This window comes from Petaurus breviceps, unplaced genomic scaffold (genome assembly GCF_028583685.1).
Source record: "Petaurus breviceps papuanus isolate PSGF00001 unplaced genomic scaffold, PetGlider_PUasm1.0 90579, whole genome shotgun sequence".
NCBI lineage: Eukaryota > Metazoa > Chordata > Mammalia > Diprotodontia > Petauridae > Petaurus > Petaurus breviceps.
The window spans coordinates 2,058,235-2,064,388 of NW_027187278.1; the positions used below are offsets into that span (position 1 = coordinate 2,058,235).

Here is a 6,154-nt window from a genome sequence, read left to right on the forward strand (position 1 = left end):
TTTGAAAACTCAGGTATGTGTCCTTTGTAACTTTTTGGTTTAGTGAGGTTGGATTTCGCAGAGTACCATTTCAGACCATTGCTGATTGGGTAGGAGGGAATTTTTAAATTTTGAAGTCTACTCTTAAATCCTGAAGGATTAGGGGAAAGAAAAATACTTCTCATTGCAGTATCAAGCATTTATCATGCTCAATTCATGTCATGGAATTTAATATGAAAGTGACATACAACAAAAATTTGATATTCTATAATTATAAGTCTTGGGATTCTATATACTAGATTCATTTTCTGCTTAAACAAGTAGCCTTGGACAGCTATGTGGCACAGTGAATAGACCACCGGCCCTCAAGACAGAAGACCTGAGTTTAAATCCGACCTCTGATACTTGACACACTTACAAGCTGTGCAAGTCACTTAACCCCAATTGCCCTGCCTTCCCCCTCAAAAAAAAAAAGTAACAAAACAGCTATATAAATAAGGTTACTATAAAGTCAGAATTCCTTATTTTATGGGACACCTTGATTGTGATGATATTGTTTCACAAGCTATTATTGTCCACTGAAGCAATATCTATGAACTCAGCAAAAAGGAAGATTTTTTTGTTTACCAAAGCAAAAAAAAAAAAACACTTTCACAAGTGAGAGTATTATGTGCAAAAATATTATTCATGCTAACATACAGGAAAGGGAGAAGGAAAAGGGATAAAGAAAAACTAAAAAGAGAAAAACGATAGAAAAATATTAGACACTAGGAACCATGAAAAATTGTAAGGAATAAACCTAAGAAACTAAAAGATAGATAAAAACTCTGAGGACAAAATGACCATTCCTTACAGTTATAAGAGTTAAGGTTGGCTTGGCTTCATTTCAAAGAAGGGAAAATTCTAACACAGATATGAATTTGCTTATAAATTTTGCTCGTGCCTGAGGACTAGGAAGAAAAATGGTCTATATTTAAGAAAGGATCTGGATGAGGTATTTAAGCCCATTGAAGATATTTCTGCAAATGATCTTAATTTTGGTTTTAATAATGTAGAAAACATTGAAGGAAGTAGCAACAGCACACGGGGGGAAATAGATCACTATTACCTTTTCAGTCATGACAAGAGAGAATTATTGCAGATTGTTATTCTTAGGGAAAAAAACAGAAAAAAAATCATGATCAACTCTTTATTTGCAGAAATTGACAAAATTATGTAAATTCCAGAAAATCTAGATGAAATGACTAAATTTTCTAGATGAAATGACTTTGCAAATATTTACCTTATTCAACATGTATTTTTAAAAATCTTAGTCAAAGGGATATTTCCTTGAGAAATCTTCTATTTCTATCTTCTAATTTTCAACACAGTCTTTCACCATCAACTGCATTTCTTTCTTTTCAGCATTTCTTGGGTCTGTCCCACTTGCACTTCTTCTGGTACATTATTGTTATTCTTGATAATAAACTCTAAAATCTGAAATAGTTTTAGAAACAAATTTATTAGGTCATTTGGTAGAGGAGAGAAAGCTGGAAAGGAGGTGTGGCTTCCTTTTCTCTAGACTCTGGAAACTTTATATTTCATAGCATTCAGACAAGGGTACTCACCCATAAACTACACATGCACAATTAAGCAATTTTACCTAGAGGGCAACTTGCAAGCAAGATGTATTGAGATGGATATGAACAAATATAAACATATAATAAAATGTGGACAAAGCCAAAACGCAAGGGAACCCAAAACACAAACTTGATTGGATAGAAAACAAGACCTGGGTGTGGTGACACTAAACAAGAATGTTCTGGGTAGCTGCAGTACCTGAGGCAGGCAAAATGCCTTATAGCCCTCTCCAGCATTTCTGGAGAGTTACTACAGTCAGGATGACATTCTGTGTTCAAACTGTCTCTAGTCACTTAAAATTAAGTTCAAATAATGTTAATATATTAATAAATAACGATAATCAACCTTATCAATCCTTGTCCTTTATACCTCATATGTAACCACCACAAATCATGTTCTCAAGCTCCATTTAATCATGATATTCATTTTCTCAGTTGTCTTTTCTAGCTCCTAAATTTCTGCCAAATAAAATTAAATTTCTCTTTGTTCCAGGCCATTGACCAATTATTTTCATGCTTTTTACATAGCTGCACAAATTTCCCTTAATATCTCAGTTTATACTCTTGTGCTATAGGCAAGTAAACCTATTCTGTATATATTACCATGAAAGTAGTGAGAATATGTATGTCCATTCCTATTTCTATAATTTAGAGCACACTTTCCTCTTAACTAATCCACAGAAAGGCGATTTTAGGTTCAAGGTAATACTCTATGTGGATAAAAACACATTGATTTAAAACTTCGATTTAGGCGTTCTCTCTCCCTCTCCCAACATGGCGGCTTCAGCTAAAAAGAAGAATAAGAAGGGGAAGATCCTCACCTTGACAGACTTCCTTGCTGAGGATGGTGGCACCAGTGGTGGAGGAAGCACCTTTGTGCCCAAACCAGTCATCTGGGCTGATGAAACTGATGACCTGGAGGGAGATGTTTCCACCACTTGGCATAGTAATGACGACGATATGTACAGGGCACCTCCAATTGACCGTTCCATCCTGCCCACTGCTCCACGGGCTGCTCGGGAACCCAATATTGACCGGAGCCGTCTTCCCAAGTTGCCACCCTACACTGCTTTTCTAGGGAACCTGCCCTATGATGTGACAGAGGATTCCATCAAGGAGTTCTTTAGAGGATTGAGTATCAGTGCAGTACGTTTGCCACGGGAACCCAGCCATCCAGAGAGGTTGAAAGGTTTTGGTTATGCTGAGTTTGAGGACTTGACCACTGCTCAGCGCTTTGAGCCTGAATGAAGAGGCTATAGGCAACAGAAGAATACGAGTGGATGTTGCTGATCAAGCACAGGATAAAGACCTGTGATCTTTCCTTTGGCCGTGATCTGAATCGAAATCGGTATTCTGACGAAACCGACACAGACTGGAGGGCTCGCCCTGCCACAGACAACTTTGATGAGGATCCTCCTCGAAGGGGTGATGATAGCTTTGGAGACAAGTATGGTGATCGTTAAGATTCAGACCTGTACCGTGATGGTCCCCGGCGGGACATGGACCGGTATGGAGGCCGGGATCGATATGATGACAGGGGCAGCAGAGACTCTGTTAGAGGCTTTGATTCTAGGACAGGCCGTGGCAGAAGAGCATTTGGCAGTGGGTACCGTCAGGATGATGATTACAGAGGAGGAGGAGATTGCTATGAAGACACATATGATAGATGAGATGATCGGTCATGGAACTCAAGAGATGATTACAGCCGAGATGATTTTAGGCGTGAAGACAGAGGTCCCCCCGCCCAAAGACCCCAGCTGAATCTGAAGGCCCAGAGTGCCCCCAAAGATGAAGATTCATCAGCTAGCACCTCGCAGTCTAGCCGAGCTGCCTCCATCTTTGGGGGAGCAAAGCCAGTGGACACAGCTGCTAGGGAACGAGAAGTGGAGGAACGACTACAAAAGGAGCAAGAGAAGCTACAGCGTCAGCTGGAGGAGCCGAAACTAGAAAGACGGCCGGGGTTGGCGAAGTGAGGAAACTCAGGAAGGGTCAAGGACCGGAAGCTCCATCTGGCAGAAACACACGAAGGAGGGAGAGTGAGAAATACCTAGAAAATGAAACATTCAACAAGGAAGAGGACTCTCAGTCTCCAACTTCAAAGCCTTCTAAATCAGATCAGCTTCCCTTAAAGGTGATGCCTGCACCCCCACCAAAGGAAAACGCCTGGGTGAAACGGAGCTCCAATCCTCCTGCCCGATCACAGAGCTCAGACTCCTCAGAGCAGCAGTCTCCCATAAGTGGTGGAGGAAAGGTAACATCCCAGCAGTCTGAGGAAGGACCAGCTAATATTTCGAGGAAAGATGAGAATAAGGTAGATGGGGTGAGTGTGCTGAAAGGCCAAAGTGGGAACTCCAGCCGTGGTCCAGTGGATGGAGGAAGTAAAGACCACTGGAAGGATTCTGATAGGAAAGATGGCAGAAGAGATCAAGATTCAAGACCTGCATCTGAGCCAAAGAAACCTGAAGAAAATCCGGCCTCTAAATTCAGTTCTGCAAGCAAGCACGCAGCTCTCTCTGTTGATGGTGAAGATGAAAATGAGGGCGAAGATTACAACGAATAAACCTCCACGTCTGTGCTTTCTCCCCGTCTCTCACCAACCTGCAACATTCGAGAGCAAATCAAACCTCTATCCAGACAAGACAAAATAAAACTCACCATCTCCTGGAAAAAAAACAAACTTCCGATTTATCAACCTTTGTGACATGCTTACTTTTATTAGTCAGCTTGGAGGTAGAGATGGTTCTAAACAAAGTCATTTAAATGAAACAACAGAAAGGTAAAAAAGCTAGTAATTGAATATCTTCCATTTCATAATCCCTTCCCTTAAATCTGGGGCATAACTTCCCCAAATTCTCAAATCATGAGTTAGAGAAGTAAGCAGTCCTAGGGAGTACTCATTAAGGGGAGCAGGTGTTGAAGACATTCGACCAGGGCACATTCACAGCAGTACACACATAGGAAACATGTGAGTCAGTGCTGTGGAAAGATGAATTGTGACTCTGGTCCAACAGAGATGCTGATGTCTGGTGACTTCACTGGGGATGATTTCCACAGTCTCTATGACTATCTCTCTCTTTCTCCTTGGCTATTCTTGCTGCTGCCAAATACCATACTTTAGCTGGAGTTCTCAGTTTCAGTGCTACCAGTTTCATATAAGAGGAAGAATGTGTCATGTCATACATTTCATAACTTGAGAGTTCAATGCCTAAGCATCTGTTATTGTAGGAAGACTGTAAATCCACAGACCTAGTCATGGAAAGAGAGGGAAAGAAAGGGTAAATGGAGGGATCACTTTCAGCATCCAGGGTTTATATTATACATAACTTAAAAAAATATGTTATTTTATGGAGAAAGTTCTTTTAGCACGAAAAATTTTAGAGTTAGGGTCTAAAATATTTTGGAACTTAGACCAGTTAGCCAGGTAATTGGAACCCAAAGGAATATATCTAGTCTGTCTTTTAAAAATGCATAGATAATCCCATCCCACCCTGTCTTCTCCACCAGTTTACCTCATCTGTCGTCCCAGTCACTAATTTGTCTTCATTCTTTCCCTGACTACTGAATACTTTCATACTATTAAAAATGCTTATGACTCTCTAATGCTCAAAAATTTCTCACATAATCTTAACATCTCCATTAGGTCGAAACCTAATGTATATAATGGCATAGCAATAAAGGTTGAAATGTGGAGGCTGATGAGGTGAGGTGTAATAAGAATGTAAATTTTGAAGATCTTCCCTGCCCCTAGGCTAATGTGCACCTGAAGCCTGGGGTGGGAGGCTTGTTTTTCAGTAGATACTTCTTGATTGGCCAGTGAGTCAATAAGGTTGTTACATTCTCTGAGCCAGGAGAAGGCTATATAAGCCCTGATGTGTAGCTTTGTTTTGGGACTCACTTTGAGAAGTGTTCTGTGATTTGATCTGAATTCTGGGAAGCCGTTGTTGAGAGTCTCCCGGCTTTGAAAAACCCAGAATGTGGAAACCCAGATGTTGACTGGGTATGGATGTAATGGTTGGACAGTTTGGAAATCTGTCTACTTGATGTTTCTGTCTTGATAATTATGCCTGTATACTTTGAGGTTCAGGGTGCTGACCTTTTCTCCTGAACAAGGTAAACGATATATGTCTGACTGATTAAAGTAAGCTTGTTAACCCATTTTGAGTTGCTTTCCTTTAACAAAGCAGATCCAAGAACCTGTGTGAGCAGGCACCCTGGGGACACTGGGGTGCTTGCTGCAACATGAGGTCATTGTTGGAGATGGAGGTGGAGTTTGAATCCAGGTCTATTCTGATTCCAAGTCCACTGACTGTAATGCGAATGTAAATTTTAAAGATCTTCCCTGCCCCTAGGCTAAAGTGCACCTGAAGCCTGGGGTGGGAGGCTTGTTTTTCAGTAGATACTTTTTGATTGGCCAGTGGGTCCAGAAGGTTGTTACATTCTCTGAGCCAGGAGAAGGCTATATAAGCCCTGATGTGAGGTTTTGTTTTGGGGGCTCACTTTGAGAAGTGTTCTGTGATTTGATCTGTATTCTGGGAAGCCATTGTCCAGGACCCCCC

At 41.0% G+C, this 6,154-nt stretch overlaps 1 pseudogene; it reads left to right on the forward strand.

Annotated features, from left to right (window-relative positions):
* Positions 1–2,350: 2,350 nt before the first annotated feature.
* Positions 2,351–4,275, forward strand: LOC138142437 (eukaryotic translation initiation factor 4B pseudogene; annotated as a pseudogene).
* Positions 4,276–6,154: the final 1,879 nt, after the last annotated feature.